At 49.0% G+C, this 16,796-nt stretch overlaps 1 long non-coding RNA gene across 1 annotated transcript; it reads right to left on the bottom strand.

Annotated features, from left to right (window-relative positions):
* Window positions 1-13,720: 13,720 nt before the first annotated feature.
* LOC110304043 lies at window positions 13,721-15,760 on the bottom strand. Its single transcript, XR_002379002.1, has 4 exons — window positions 15,733-15,760; window positions 14,602-14,823; window positions 14,338-14,500; window positions 13,721-14,158 (listed from the first exon to the last, which is right to left on the bottom strand). It is a non-coding gene; the product is annotated as an uncharacterized LOC110304043 (long non-coding RNA).
* Window positions 15,761-16,796: the final 1,036 nt, after the last annotated feature.

Genomic DNA, 16,796 nt, shown 5'->3' with positions numbered 1-16,796 from the left:
GCAGACAACTGTACCCAAAAGGGCCATCAGGCCAAGCACTACAGCCCGAGACATTTATTCAGGCTAAGCGAAAAACGAGTTTCCCGGAGGCTTGACCTGGATGGCGGGTGCTGGGGTGTGTGAGACACAGGCATGTGCACGGCTCCCAGGCTGTGCTGCAGCCCAGACTGACATCTCATAGGCTTCTGTGCTGCTTAGAAGCCAAGTGTTAAATAAACACCAGGCGCGTTTCTTCTGGAATGTTCCTCGAACATTGATAACATCTCCATGAGACTCTGGGAGGTGCTGGCTGGTGCCCAGGCCTGGTCCATATGTGTCTCCCGAACATGGCCTGGCAGCTATGGGCAGGGAGGGGCCCCAGCCTCTGGTTCTCAGCCACCCCCGTGGCCCGTTTCCAGAGAGCACTATCAGCGTGTGCTTCCAGGATGTTATGCAGCCGGCTGGCTCTGGTGATAGCAGGCAGGCCTCCGAATTCTCTTTGAAGTCACTCTTGGGTGCCTGGGCTGAGCCTGGCCTTGAGACCACCTACTTTATTTATTTAAAAAACATTTTTATTTTATGTGGATGGGTGTTTTGCTTGCATGCATGCACATCTGTGCATCAGGTGGATGCTTGGTGCCTGTGGAGTTCAGAAGAATGTGACAGATCCCCTGGAGCTAGGGTTATTGATGGTTGTGAGCCACCGTGTGGTTGCTGGGAGTTGAACCCAGGTCCTCTGCAAGAACAGCCAGTGTACTTCACAAATGAGCCATCCCTCCAGCCCCAACACCTGCCTTATTTTAAATAGAGCCCCAGCTCATGTGTTTTTTCTTCCAGATCTGTTAAGATAATGTAGCTACAGGATCATTGAGGTGTGGATTCAATCTGCCTCGAGATTAAGAACGCCACAACAGGGGGCTGGAGAGATGGCTCAGCAGGCAAGAGCACTGAATACTCTTCTAGAGTTTCTTAACTGGTCCCACAGACCCAGAGGCCAGGCAGTGTCTGTCATTCCTCTGGAGTATGAGTGGCCTCCATGTCTGTGTAGTCAGTCCATGCCATCTGGAAGAGAAGGCCACAGCAGGGGGAAACTCAGGTCTGTGGGGAGAGCCTCCCTCCTGATCCGCTCAGCCTGAGTGCCGAGCCCCCTCCTCTCTGCCAGCTGCTGCCCTTTCTCCAGTCCCTTTCTCAGGTGTGTGAGATGCACAAGGAGCTCTTGATGTCACTGGGGCAGCACTGGCTCTGGGGCAAGCCGAGTCACCTGTCCTCTTCAGTTCAGCCTCCTGCAGGGTCAGGGATTGGAAAGCTCCACACACAGGTGCATTCACAGCCGCACACACTAGGTACACACGTGCAGGCTCACTGCATAGACAGGATACGCACAGGCACCATGCATGAACAGGACACACAGGCAAGTGTGTGTCGGCGTCTGAGGCAGTCCTGGCGGCTTTGTCTAGTGGGAGACGAGCTTTCTAGTTGTTCACCTCTTTGAAGACAGTGATGGAGGAATGTGCATCAGGCCTCTGCTCTTCTCTGTTCTGAATCTGTATGTAGCCAGGCTATTGCCTGGCGGTGGTGCGGATCCTGTCGCCAGTTGCGGCACCCGAGTTCTGGATGAGTAATTGATGCCTAGGCTCCCACAGGCCCTCCATGCTCTCCCTTCACTGTTGGAAGAGGTACTCAGCCTCCAGGCCTTGGGTTGAGTAATCAGGTTTCCTCACTTCACAAGTCTCAGCTAGAAAGAGTCGCATGCCAGGACCTTAAGGGCCCTGTCCTTCCCCATGGCGTGGCTACATGCTATGTGATAGCAGGGTAAGTTGAACGAAATCTCAGGTTCCTGGGTGGCCCTTCTGGCTAACAGAGCCCCTCCCATCCCCGAGAGTCCTCACTATTTCTCTGAGCACCTGGTTCCCCATCTTAGCTTCTGCCCTGTGTTCTCAGGAACGTGGGCATAGGCTGGGCCTGTGGGAAGGAGCAGAGTCCATCTTCCCTTCAGAGTGTCTCTGCACATGGCCTGTAGTTCAGTCACCAGCTTTTCTGTCTGTCCTTCTGTCTGTCCTCAGGGCCTGCTCTACTCTTGAGGACTCACCTCTAACTCTGTCCAAAGCATTCCACTATCTGCCCAGCTTCATCTATGGACAGCTCTTCCCAGGTTTTCTGGGTGTGAACAAAGCCCAGCTCCAAGGGCAGAAAGAGCACAGGGCAGTCTGTAAGATACAGAGGCTGAGCAGCTGCACTTGAGACCCCAGTCAGGAGGGTTGACCAGAGCCTGGGTCCTGTACTCTTCTGCCTCCTAGGGACAGGACACTGGTCCATGGTATTCCCATGTCAAACAGGCTATGATGAGATGCAGTCCACCCAGGAATTCCAACGAAGCCAGCAATTCCATTGGTCATCTACAAGCTGCTTATGCACCACACATACATCTGGTGCCCAAAATGCAACGTGGTCTGTCAATGAGAAATCTGGAGAGTTGCCTACTGTTGCCCACAGCCTGGATACCTATCCTGTTCTTCTCATACTGGAGCATCTGCCAATGCCGCAACTCTCATATGCACACAGTCTAGGCAGGAATGAACTGTGCAGAGGGGAAATGGTCAGAGGGCCAGGAAAAGCTGTGTGATGTCCCCTTGTGATGGCTTTCTCAGAGATTCACCAGCGATGTCCACCTGTTCCTCACTAGCCAAGACTGGTTTACACATGCTTCCCAGATTGATGGAGGTTGGGTAACTGGGAGAGCTGAGGGGAAGGAAGTCCTATCCACAGAGACCACCCTGTCCTCTACTCTGGGGAGAAGCTACCCAGCCTCCCATATAATTTGTCCTTGGCCACACAACCAGAAGACTGGAGTTGGACCTATCAAAGGATTCCAATCTTCCTGGAGGTAAGTCCAATCCTAGATGCCAGGAAGGGACTATTCACTTGAGCCAAGACCACCAATTGTCACAACCCCAAAGGCCAGAAGATACAGGAGGTACTGGCCATGTCTACCACAGTGTACTGACTGGTTTTGTGTGTCAACTTGACACAAGCTGGAGTTAACACAGAGAAAGGAGCCTCCCTTGAGGAAGTGCCTCCATGAGATCCAGCTGTAAGGCATTTTCTCAATTAGTGATCAATTAGGATGGGAGGACCCATTGCCAGTGGTGCTATCCCTTGGTTGTTAGTCCTGGATTTTATAAGAAAGCAAGCTGAGCAAGCCGGGGGGAGCAAGTCAGTAAGCAGCCCCCCTCCATGGCCTCTGCATCCACTCCTGCCTCCAAGTTCCTACCCTGTGTGAGTTCCTGTCCTGACTTCCTTTGGTGATGACCAGCAATGTGGAAGTGTAAGCTAAATAAACCCTTTCCTCCCCAACTTGCTTCTTGGTCATGATGTTTGTGCGGGAATAAAAACCCTGACGAAGACACACAGGAAGCTGATTTCCTGACTTGTGGGGTTTTAAACAGCCTTTGGGGACATTCCCACCTCACTCCGGTGCTTGCTGACATCATGGGAAATGAGGGGGTAGGATGGAAAGATGCCTCAGGTGTGGTAGAGTCAGGTGGAAGAAGAAACCACAGCTGGGAGGAAATGGAAAGTTCAGAGGATTCTGAATAGGGCATGAAGTTAGGGACCCAGGGTACCTGGCTTTGACTAGCCAGGCCTACATCCTGTATTTCCCAACCCTCCTGGTGGTCAGGAGGTCCAAGGAACCCTAGAGCCCTAGCTCATGGGGACCAGATCCCCAGAATATCACTGGTGGCCACAGCCCATCTAAGTATGAGGCCTCCCCAGGAGTTGTCCACACCTGCTGTTCTCAAACTACACTGATTGTAAGCCCCAGTGCCTGCTCTGACTGTCCCTAGTGAGAGAGCCAGACCCTGGCAAGACTTGTTTTACATCTGCTGAAGCTCACAGACTGGCTGGGCAAATGGGCAGGAGGTGTCCAGCAGGAACAGTCGCTGTCACTGGGTTGTCTTAGAAGCTGTGGGGAGAATGCCACTCTATCAATATAACTATGTCCCCGCCATGATCCAGACGGAAGGATAGAAGTCCAAAGGCAAGTTGCTCTAGCAACAAGAGATGCTAGATGAGTATGGCCCATGTTGCTTTTGGCTAGGCCACGGGCCACAAGGTAGATGTTCCAGCTCCCAGGCAACACAACTAGAAGGTGAATGGGGAGGTGATCTAACCCTGCCGAGCCTTTGAGGCCTGGGGCTGTGGGGTCTTGTCCCTGGAATGGGTGTCATAGTGATCTGTTCCAGATCACCCCCCACCCCAAGAGATGTCTACCAGCTTGGAGGAACAAGTAGCCCACCATAGAGGTCAGAGCTGACCCAGGCCTGACTTCTGGAACTCTTAGGCAGGGAACGCCTTTCTCATGCCGTCTCCATTCTCAGGTGCTCAAAGACTGTCAGGCGACTCCAAGGCTCCCATACACCTGAAGTGGAAAAGAGGAAGCCTTGCCCTGGCCCTTGTCTTGGGCAGGTACCATTTCTCTCCCATCTTGGGGTTCTGACCCAGGGTTGAACCTGGAACCCAGGGCTGGCCTGGTTGGGGGGGTTGTCCTGGCCAGAGCACAGGTGGCTAGGATTGCTGGATTGGGATGAGCTGTGCTGTAGAAGATGCCATGGGCTCCTTGAGACCCCAGTGTCTCCTCCCTCCGCTAAATTCTAGCTGGTTCAACTTCGATGCCCCAACCTCTAGCAAGGACTCAGCTGCTTGCTGGCCCTGCTGCTCAGCCAGAGACCAATGGACATACTGACTCTCAGGTCTCCCAGAGGAGGGGTGGACATGCCATCCTAGTGCTGCAGGAGAAGGCATTTCTGCGAGGGGTCCTGGAAACCCAGTCTGTTCCATTAATCTCTGCTGCTAGTCAGTATTGCTCACTTTGAGACCTGGTGTGGCTCTAGGGCCCTAATGTCTGCCTCTGGAGTGCACAGACACCAGAATCACCAGCATCGATCCTAGGTCTGTCTCCCAGCTCTCTAGGACTGAGAGATACCCAGCCACAGTATCTTCAGGGGCCCAACTGGGACTGCCCAGACCATTGGTTGGACCTGCCCAAACAGGGTCACAGACCACAGTACTGCATTCTCTCATCAGGGATGAATATCCAGATTTAGAGACTGACTCAGGAGGGACGTAGGGTGATGTGACCAGCAGTTGGGTGACTTGGATGGGGAGTCCCCTATTTTCAGCCCTGATACACATAGCTCAGCTCCGAGAGGACAGTGTCTGCCCAGGTCTGTTTTCCTGAGGAGCCAGGCAGGGCTGAGTTTGCAATGAGGCAGCCTGGGCCTAGGCCTCCCCTCAGCAATCCTCAAAGGTCTGCAGCCCAACTCTAGGTCTCCTCCACTCCAGGCCTTCCTTTATTTTCCTGCTGTCCCTGTGAGGGCCTGTCAGGTCATCCCTTTGACTACAGGGACACTATCCGGCTTCCTGAACTTCCTGAAGTCCTCCAAGGCCATCTTATCCAAGGAGCCTTTCCTGCTGCCTGGAAGATCTCTGCATCCCCTTCTGGGTATGTGGGTTTTTTATTTTCCCTCCCTAAGACTTTCAGCTAAGAGTGTCCCTGAACCCCAGAGGACAGAGACATCTTTCAAGACCTATGCCTCTACCCCCTTTTCCTGCATTTCTGTGTGAACAAGGGCTCTCTATGTAGGTCTCTCTCTCTCTCTCTCTCTCTCTCTCTCTCTCTCTCTCTCTCTCTTTGAGACAGGGTTTCTCTGTCTGTCCTGGCTGTCCTGGAACTCACTCGGTAGACCAGGCTGGCCTCGAACTCAGAAATCCGCTTGCCTCTGCCTCCCGAGTGCTGGGATTAAAGGCATGCGCCACCACGCCCAGCAATATATCTCTTTTTGCAGTAAACTTGACCCACGTCCCTGGTCTGTGACTATCTGGGCATGGAGTCTAGGCAGACCACCTGCGAGGCATATACTACCTGGGTATCCAAGAGATCTTGTGTCTGTCAAATTCCTTTGAGTCACTGTTCATTTATGGCTACTGCTAACAGCGTCACTATGTCTAGAGCTCGCTATGAATAAACAGCCAGCCAGTATTCTTCATGGAGGCCGAGCTAAGTCACTGCTGGCTGCTCACACAAAGATCATGTGCACCAGCTGAGGGTTCTTGACCCAGGGCCAGGCTGGCTTTCTTGCTTATCTTTCTACTTTTCCCCTTCAGACATTCCTGCCTCACCAGCATGAAGTCTTGAGGCTTCCTGGAATCCTCAGGTTGATACCTGTCAAACAGCAGCCACCTAAATGAAGGTGTGTGTGTGTGTGTGTGTGTGTGTGTGTGTGTGTGTGCCCACACTACAACATCCCCAGGAACAGAGCCATGTGGTGTGTGCGGCATGTGCATTTAAATGAGTATGTATGTTCTTAGGGCAAACCCGCACATACTCCCAGGTACCCTGTAGGCGTTTGCTTCCAAACACATTCTCCATCCGAATATCGATGAAACCTGTTATTCATAATTGCATAGCATTTTTATCACGCAGAGATGTGGACTTCCACTGAATTCTGCTCTGGGGCCTGTTGAGAAAAACCATATGTTCTATTATTATTTTTCCTGTTGGCAGGGTGAGTAGGTTATTAATTTTTCTTGTGCTTCAGGGCCTTGAGTTCCTAGTGCTCCAGTGGAGCACGGGGAATTCCCTTCCACTCGCATCTTTCGCTAGCATCCTCAGGATCCAACCCACTCAGATGTGACCCGACCTGCAGCCTTTTGTTCCTGTGGGACGTTTCCGGGATGCAGGTGCTCCTCCTGGGTTTGTGTCCAGTCAGGGCTGAGGAGAGGGGATGTGTATGAACTCATGGCTTGCTAGCAGGGAAGTATATTCCAGCCTCTGCCTAGCCCCAGGCTGGGGGTTCTCTGAGGTTGGACTCTGCTTGAGCCCAGGCCCTGGGATGAGCCACGAGGGCCTGTCTTCTCAGCCCAGAAACAGCAAACCCTGTCCCAACTGATCACATCTGGATCAAAACCAGTCCCACTGTGAACTACCTACTTCATCCATTCCAGGCCCCCTGGGTTCTGTAGAGCCCAGCTCATGCACAGGCAATACTAACCTAATAGAAGAGCACCTGCCAGACTTCCATGTCTCGTGCTGGACCACCATACCCAGCCACCATCCTGATCTGGATTTCACACAAGTGCGATGAACTAACTGTCTCTTAGTCTTTTTAATTTATTATGCTTTCAAAAACTATTTTATATTTTATTATTTTTCTTACATCTATCTAATATTCCATTTTTAATTCATTTATTATTCACTCCTGTTCTCTTCCTCATATCTATTTCTCCTCTCTAGGTGAACAGCAGCCTGTGTTCACCACACCCTGCTTCTTGATTGTGGGACCAGCTATTTTAAGTGTCTGCTGCCTTGACCACACACCACCATGATAGACCACAACCTGTAAACGTGAACCAAAGTAAACCCATTCTCCCTTGAGTTTGGTTTTGTCAGGGTGTTTTACCACAATGGGAGTAGAAACTGAGACCAGTGCTGGGTGTACTGCTATGGGGCTGTTGTATAGTTTGAGATCAGTTATTGTGATACCTTTGATTGCTTTATGTTAAGGTTTGCTAGACCCATGCAAAGCCTCTTTGCTTCTATCAAAAAGGAAATGTATAATTGCTTTGCTAGTTCTGGGATGGTTTTCATGGAGATTTTGAAGGGGGTTGTGTTAAAATTGTCTCCAGTTTTAAAAAATTCTTTTAAACAGTTTATTTATTTATTTTATGTATGTAAGTGCATGATAGCTGTCTCCAGACACACCAGAAGAGGGCATCAGATCCCATTACGATGGTTGTGAGCCACTATATAGTTGCTGGGAATTGAACTCAGGACCTCTGGAAGAACAGCCAGTGTTCTTTTTTTTTTTTTTTTAAGATTTATTTACTTATTATATGTAAGTACACTGTAGCTGTCTTCAGACACTCCAGAAGAGGGAGTCAGATCTCCTTACAGATGGTTGTGAGCCACCATGTGGTTGCTGGGATTTGAACTCTGGACCTTCAGAAGAGCAGTTGGGTGCTCTTACCCACTGAGCCATCTCACCAGCCCCAGCCAGTGTTCTTAACCACTGAGCCATCTCTCCAGCCCCATTTCATTTGTTTCTGTGTAGGTCTTTATTGTTTCTTCCTGTCGACAGTTTTTGGGTTGGGACTGTTCATGTTTTTCTGGGACCTTGAAATACACCATTGGGTTATTTATTTGAGATCATTCTGAATTTAAAAAAGAAAAAAGAATAAGTCACTCATAGTTTGAAACTTCCTCTCAGATCCTCCTCAATGCACTCCAGAGGTTATGGTAAATCTGCTTTTGTTTTCGTTCAACTCTAGGGACTTTTAACTGCCCCCAACCCATTAGTTGCTCAAGGATGTATTTGTGTTGCGTTTTGTGTTTCTTGCTTTGTTGGTTTCTATTTTATTGTCCTATGAGCTGACTCAGCACAAGCGATAGTGTAAATTCTTTTGTATTTGGTAAAAAGTAATCGGTGGCCTGGAGGGTGGTAGCCTGGAGCGTGGTCTCCTTTAGAGCCGGTTACATGGGCTGCTGACTAGAGTGTTACTGTTTCTATTGGGTGTTGCCTTCTGTAGACATCTGCTAAGTCTGTTACATCTAGGATATAGTTTAACTTCCAGGCTCCTTTGTTGGTTTTTAGTTCCGATAATGTATCTAGAGATGACAGTGGCGTATTGTATTTGGACCATTTTTATCTTTTAAGTTTATTAGTGTTTGTTTTATGGTATAGGGAGCCCCAGCATTTGGTGCGTATGTTTTTACAATCGTTATATACTCGACAGATTGTTTTCTTTATTAAAACACAGTGGCCTTCTTTATCTCGTCTTACTAATTTTGGTCTGAAATCTACTTTATCAGCTAAGCCAGCTTGTCTTTAGTTTCTGGTCACTTGGCAGATTGTTTTCTATTCTTTGACTCTCAGCCCGTGGATATCTTTTGTTTCTTAGAGACAACAGAAAGTTGGCTGACATCCTTTCATGGTAAAAACTGGGAAGGAAGTAGGACTAGAAATAGCCCTCTTCCCCATGATAATATATACACCAAGGTGGTTCAGTGGTTAAAAGCACAGACTGCTCTTGCAGAGGACCTGATTCAGTTCCCAGTGCCCACACTGGGCAGCTCACAGGTGCCTGTAACTCCAGTTCTAAGGGACCTGATTACCTTCAACTGGGTTCCATGAACCTCTGCACCCATAAATACACAGACCTCCCAACACATACATACGGATGATTGATTTTTTTATTAATATTAAAAAAAACCACAAACCCATTCATGAAAACAAAGGAGTGAAAGCCATTAATAATTAAAATATTAATTAAATATTAAACATGAGACACTTTAAAACTGATACAACCACTAGATGATGAAAAGATCGCCCATGCTTCTGGATTGGCAGAATTCTTATTGTAAATATTGCTGTATTACTCAAATCAATCAATAGATCTAGTGCAGTCCTTTCAAAATGGCATTTTTCACAAAAGGCCCCAGACAGCCAAAGAAATCCTGAGCAACAAGAGCAGTATGAGGAGCTGGAGAGATGGCTCAGTAGGTAAGAGCCTATTTTTCCTGAGGACCTGGGTTCAATTCCTACCACCACATGACAGCTCACAACTATCCTCCAGGTCTGTGTACACCTTCACACAGATACACATGCAGGCAAAACACCAAAGCACATTTTAAATAAATACAAATAATTTGGGGCTGGAGAGATGGCGCAGCGGTTAAGAGCACTGACTGCTCTTCCGAAGGTCCTAAGTTCAAATCCCAGCAACCACATGGTGGCTCACAACCATACGTAATGAGATCTGACACCCTCTTCTGGTGCATCTGAAGACAGCTACAGTGTACTAAGATATAAAAATAAATAAATATTTTTTAAAATCTAAAAGAATAATACATACCGCAGAGTCTTAACACAAATATACCATGGTATGATACAGATATAGACATGTAAACCAACTAACTGAATGCCCATAGCTACAACCACCTAATTCTCTACGAAAATTCCAAAAACTTACTGGAGAAGAGACAGCCTCTTCAGCAGAGAGTGTTAGGAAAGCTGATGTCCACAGACAGAAGACAGAAACTAGATCCTCACTTCACGCCCTGTACCAAAGTGATTCCAAATGTGATGTAAGGTCCCCAACAGTGGAACTGCTAACGGAAATGCAGAGCAAACCCTTCAGGGTAGCAGATAGGAAACAGCTCAGAGGAGGGCTGTGCTAACCCAGGAATAACAGTGAGAGCCCACAGGTGGGAACACATGAAACCCAGAAGCTCGCACTGCAGAGGAAGCGGTCACCAGAGTGAAGAGCGGCCCCAAAGGAGGAAATGTATCCATCCCTCAGAGGATTCAGACCCAGGGCATGTAACTGAAAGTATCAACTTAGTGTTGTAACCAGTGAATGGGGAATAAACCGATGAGAGTCTTCAGAAGTGGCGCCAGTGATAGATAAATAAATACACAAAGCCTGTTGTCATCCTTAGTAAGCAGGGCTCCCTCTGACTATCACCGCAGCTAGGAGAGAGAAAATGCTGGCTGGGACATAGGTCAGTGGCATAGTACTAACCCAGCATGCCTGAGGCCCTGGGTTCAAGTGTCACTGCAAACAAATATGCATGCTGGCAGAGATGTCTAGCCCCAGTGGAAGTCAGCTGTAAATGCCTTAAACAAGACAAAGCATCCCTAGATAAAAGTAGAGCCATAAGGTCCAGCTTGGCCACTTCTGGGTATATACTTCAAGGAATGGTCAGCACACACAAGAGACACCTACGCAGATGTGCTGGCTAGTTTTATGTCACCTTGACACATGCTAGAGTCATCTGAGATAAGGGAAGCTCAGATGAGAAAATGTCTCTGTAAGATTGGCTTGAGGGCAAGCCTGAGGTACATTCTCTTGACTAACGATTGATGAGGGGGAGGGGCACAGCACACTGTAGACATTGCCGTGAAGTGGAAACCTAAGGGTTCTTTGGAAAGTCAGTTGGATGGTGTTTTGCTGGGGCAAACACATGACGGAATCGGAATGTTTAGCTGAAATGGACACAGGTGAAAGGCTCAGGCAAGACTTGTGAAGGAATGTTTCGCTGAAGCAGACACAGGAGAGAGGATGCTCTGCTAAAGCAAGCACGTGAAAGGACAGGTGATGAAGGATTCTTTGCTAACAACGTGCATGTATTGAGCCGTCTTACATTGTGTAGTTTAAGCTACGTCTGTCAGGACTCCATAGAGAGAAATGCACCAAAGAACTTCTGGTGGCGTGCCGCTTCTGCAGGCTTGAGCTAATCTGCAGAGTGATGTCAGCTGAGACGAACCCTTGCCGAGGCAAGACATGTGGAGGACACAGGATGTTTGGAGGTATAAATAGGACTCAACTGACAGTGACTGAGGCTGAGCTAGGCATAGACCTAGCTGTGTAATGCTTGTGGGTCTTCTACCATCTTTGCTTCCTGAGAGAGGCTCAGCCAAGAACTTCTCCTGGTGCTCCTGTTGGTCCTTCCTGCTGACTTGTGTGGAAGCTGAGGCCTGGCTGTCTCTGCTAGGTAGTGCCACTGATGCCGATTCCTGTTTGCTCTCCCGACTCTACCTAACTGGACAGCTGGTGTATCTGTGAAGTGTTTGCAAGTGGATCAAGTTGCCACTGCTGATCTGTGAACCGAACTGCAGATTTCCATACAACACAGACAGGAGTTGCTCCAAGAAACCATTTCTAAACAGGTCCACTTCCCCCATATCCTTTCTTTTCCACTACCTCTTGTAGATGGCTGGCTAAAAGGGAAGTTAAAGTGTTTAAGAACCATCATTAAAAATAGGTTTTGGGCTGGTGAGATGGCTCAGTGGGTAAGAGCACCTGACTGCTCTTCCAAAGGTCCGAAGTTCAAATCCCAGTAACCATATGGTGGTTCACAACCACCCATAGTGAGATCTGATGCCCTCTTCTGGTGCGTCTGAAGACAGCTACAGTGTACATACATATAATAAATAAATAAATAAATAAATGAATAAATATTAAAAAAAAATAGAGCCGGGCATGGTGGCGCACGCCTTTAATCCCAGCACTCGGGAGGCAGAGGCAGGCGGATTTCTGAGTTCGAGGCCAACCTGGTCTACAAAGTGAGTTCCAGGTCAGCCAGGGCTACACAGAGAAACCCTGTCTTGAAAAATCAAAAAAAAAAACAAAACAAAAACAAAAACAAAAATAGGTTTTGAGGCCGGGTGTGGTGGCACATGCCTTTAATCCCAGCACTTGGGAGGCAGAGGCAGGCGAATTTCTGAGTTCCAAGGCCAGCCTGGTCTACAGAGTGAGTTCCAGACAGCCAGGACTACACAGAAAAACCCTGTCTCAAAAAAACAAAAAAACAAAAAAACCAAACCAAAACAAAAAAGGTTTTGAAAAAAAAATTAAAGTTACAGTGCCACCCTGAGGCTGGTGATCCTGGGTTCTATAAGGAAGCAGGCTGAGAAAGCCATGAGGAGCAAGCCAGTAGGCAATTCTTATCCACAGCCTCTGCCTCAGCTCCTGCCTTCAGGTTCCTGCCCTGACTTTCCTCGGTATGGAACTGGAGCTAAAGTAAACCCTTTCCTCCCCACGTTGCCTTTGGTCATGGAGTTTTATCACAGCAGTAGAAAGCCTAAGACACTAGCTATGCTAACTTACTGCTGTGGTGTCTGCGGTCGCCACATTCAAGAAAACAGGGACTCTGGGCTGGACAACGCTCAGTCACCGAAGCGCTTGTCACACATGCACAAGGACCTGAGTTTGATCCCCAGAGCCCACTTAAAGAACCAGGTGTGCAGGGGAGGAAGGATTGTAAGAGCCAGAGGGGTCGAGGACACCACAAGAAAACCCACAGAATCCACTCACCTGTGCTCACAGGGGCTCACAGACACTGAACAGACAGCCAGAGAGCCTGCATGGGCCTGACCTAGGCCCTCTGCATATATGTTATGGCCAGTCTTCTTGTGGGACTCCTAACAGTGGGAGCAGGAGCTGTCTCTGATTTTTGCCTGGTTTGGGGACCCTTTTCCTCCTACTGGGTTGCCTTGTCTAGCCTTAATGTGAGGGGAGGTGCCTAATCTTACTGCAACTTGATATGCCTGCCCTTTACTGAAGGGAAACGGAGGAGGAGTGGATGAAGGTAAGGGGAGGTGGGGGCAGGGACTAGACGGAGAGGAGGGAGGGGAAACTGTGATCAGGATGTAATATATGAGGCAAGAATACATTAAAAAAAAATTGTGGCTGGTGAGATGGCTCAGCAGTTCCAGAGGTCCTGAGTTCAAATCCCAGCAACCACATGGTGGCTCATAACCATCTGTAATGAGATCGGATGCCTTCTTCTGGTGTGTCTGAAAATAGCAACAGTGTACTCACATAAAATTAATTAATTAGTTAATTAATTAATGTATGTTAAAAAATTAAGAACTGGGTATACATTTGTAATCTCTACACTGGGGAAGCAGAGGCAAGCTGATCTCTAGGGTTCACTGGCCATACGGCCTGGCTTAATTGTTGAGCCTCAAATATCCGGGAAAGACACTGAGGAACAAACCTTAGGCCAGCAATAGATGCTAGGACAGTCACTGTCAGCAGCTGTCAGCAGAGCACATGGCATGGGGAGCCTTATGAGAGTCCCACTGAGTGTGAGTGTAACAGGGGTTTGAGCTGTCATCATAGTGGAAGACAGTGTAGTATAACATTCGTTCACCGAGTATAACATGCTAGTCTTAGCTGTCCAGTGAGCACTGCACACAAGCCGGTCAAGTCTCCCCCAAAGTCTCCACTGGTTCTCCCACCCTCCTCCTGGAGTTTTTTGCTCTCTCTGAGCCACGTGACACTTTGCTGTCTCTACTGTGGTGATGAGTGCTTCTCTCAAGGCGGGACCAGTGATGACGAGAGCTTGGGAAACAGGCTTAAAGTTGTTTGTGGCTCTGAGTCTCTGTCAACACCTGTCAGTCACTAGCCCGTGAGCTCAGCTCCCACAAACAGATGGCTGCCTGCTTCTCATCTCTTTCTAGGCTGAGTTCCTGGGAGGGTGCCGGTGCTATAGAGCATCTCTGTGGCCATCCCTAGAGCAGCTTCTCCTGGCTGGGTGGTTTCTCGTAGGTTTAGGAAGAAGTTTGCAACCCAGAACTCAAGTGTCTGAGGGGCTGAGTTGGTGCCATGGGACCTGTGAATAAAAGTCACTGTTGTCAGTGTTCAGAGAGACTGGGGATGTGCTATAGAGCCCCTGCCTCTTCCTCTAGACAGTAGAGGGGACCGTAGCTATCAAGCATTCAGAGGCCAGGGTACCCTTGGGCTCTATTGCAACCCTAAGTGGGGCAGACCCAGCCTAGGTTTTTTTCATACCCAGCCATGCAAGGGGGTAGCAGGGCTTGGGGATCCTGGACATTGTTAGGGTGATCTTTTGTTGAAGGCTGTCTGTCTTCTGGGTGTCAGCTGAAGAGATTATCCTTGGAGCCCCAGGGGACAGTGGGCAGGAAGCTGGCAGTGTCTGTGAGCATCGGGAAAGCTGTTTAGACAAATTCAAACAAGTACTGCTATAGATCACCGCTGCTGTAAAACAAACTTAGCCTTGTGCTAATATTTTGGTTTTGTTTCCACTATACACACCTAGAAAAATGTGCGCGTCATTCTTGGCTTGCGATGGCAGCGTGCCTCCATGTCCCGAGCCAGCGCTGAAAGGCAGGAAGTCCACAGTGGGCTGTGCAGTTCACACCAACAAGACCAGGGCTGAGAAGTCACCACAGGCACAGCCCAGCACCCTTGCAGGTGGTCAGGCTGAACTCATAGTCTTCCTCTTCCCCAAGTACCGCTGCCAGGTGCCCATGTTGCCTGCTTTGAGAAAATGGGGAAACTGAGGCACTAAAAGGTCACTCTTTCTACCTGCTCAGAGCCATGGGGTCACATGGGCATAGCTGGCATGCAGCTGGCCACCTCACTTCTCTCTGGCCCTGTAGGGCATTGTGCACTGCAGTCCACCCCTGCTGGAGGCCACCAAGGCTCCTGACACAAGTTCTTCCTTGGTGAGAAGCTTTGTCATGAGGCTACAGGTATTTTTCTCCATCCCTCCTTCCTAAGGGACAAAAGAGTGACCCGTGAAGAGGACACAGGTGCTTCCTCAGCCTCATTCCTGAGGGATCATGGTCTCTGAGTGGCTGAGAAAGGAGGCCGAGACTTCATTCTTGGTTCACTGGAACAAGACCTTAGGACCCCAGAGGTGGCCAAGCTGGATGCAGCTGTCCTCCAGGATGGCTCTTCACGCCGTTGGCACCTGCCCCCATGTTAACACTTAAGTGACCCTTAAATGTGTATGACAGGCACAAGCAACTGCCACTTTCAAGGCAAGGTTGTGAAACTCCAGGCTGCAGTCTAGGGTAGCACTGGGGACAGGTGGTAGGGTAAGGTCTCCTGCCAGCCTTGGGAGGGAGCCATCCTGCATGCAGCCTGCCAACCCATTGGGTTCTCAGCTTGACAAGACACCTGAGCTGAACACATGGGCCTTAGAAGTCGTGGAACAGTTCACTCACTGTTTGGATGGATATCTGATTGGAGCAGTACATGGTAAATAAAGTGCCATGGTTCTAGTTGGTGCCAGGCTGGAGGGAGAGGATGGAGTCCCAGATGAGTGTATGGTTTTGACACAATTGAGGCCATGTCAGGGATTGGTTGCTACTCCATTGCTGAGAAGAGACACCATGACCAAGGTAACATATAATAGCATTTAGTTGGGGACTAACTTACAGTTTCAGAGGGTGTGAGCTCAGGAACGTCATGGCAGGGAGCATGGCTGTTGGCAGGCATGGCGTTGGAACAGTAGCTGAGAGCTTGTATCTAATCCGCAAACAAAAGGCAGAGAGAGGCAGAGACAGATGGACAGACAGAGACAGAGAAACAGACACAGAGAGAGCTAGACACATACAGAGAGAGAGAGAGAGAGACAGAGACAGAGACAGAGACAGAAAAAGAGAGACAGACACTGAGCCTTGCGTGGGCTTTTGAAATCTTGTGGTCCACCTCCACTGACACACTTCCTCCAGCAAGGCTATACCTAAGCCTTCCCAAACAGTCCACCAACTGGGAGCCAAACATTCACAACTATGAGCCTATGGGGACCACACCCCTCACCCCTATGCCTCACACCCACGGGAGCGGCAAAGCCTTCAAGGAGTGAATGCAGCTCAGAGGCATGGTGAAGCTTTCCTCTATCTGTGTGCAGAAAATGTCCCCCGTTGCCTTTCCCCCCCAGATATATATAGCTTGAAGAATGCTCTCCTGTAGAGCCTGCTCTTGAGACCAGTTAAGTCTACCTCCTTATTCATTTGTATATAATAACCCTGCCTCCTGCCCACCCTGCCCATTTGTCACCAGTCCCAGCTCTCTGGTGGCCATTGACTGCGAGGCATGAGGAGAGCACAGTGGGAGAAAAGATGTTTGTGGACTGTTGTCATGTGTGAGAGCATCAGCAACAAGAAGGCTGTGTAGGCTTATATGAAAAAAATGACATTTCTGTGTTTCTATAAATGTGCTATGGTGCTGAGATGGGGGCCTGCCCTTGGATGCATGCATGAGAGACACTGTGGGGGTGTCTGGTAAGTGGGTGGGTGTGTGATTTACCTCTGAGTGTGTATAAAGTGGGCTCGCTCTTGAGACAAGGTTTTCACTATAGATGTTCCAGCTCACCCTCCTGCCTCAGCCTCCCAAGTGCTGGGATTACAGGTGTGCGCCATCATACCTGGCTTGCCTGTCTCCTTATAACCTTTTTTTTTTTTTTTTTTTTTTTTTTTTTTTTTTTTTTTTTTTTTTTT

The sequence above is a fragment of the Mus caroli genome, chromosome 10 (genome assembly GCF_900094665.2).
Source record: "Mus caroli chromosome 10, CAROLI_EIJ_v1.1, whole genome shotgun sequence".
Lineage (NCBI taxonomy): Eukaryota > Metazoa > Chordata > Mammalia > Rodentia > Muridae > Mus > Mus caroli.
Note: the sequence above shows the minus strand (reverse complement) of the source record. Positions and strands in the feature narration are given on the sequence as shown.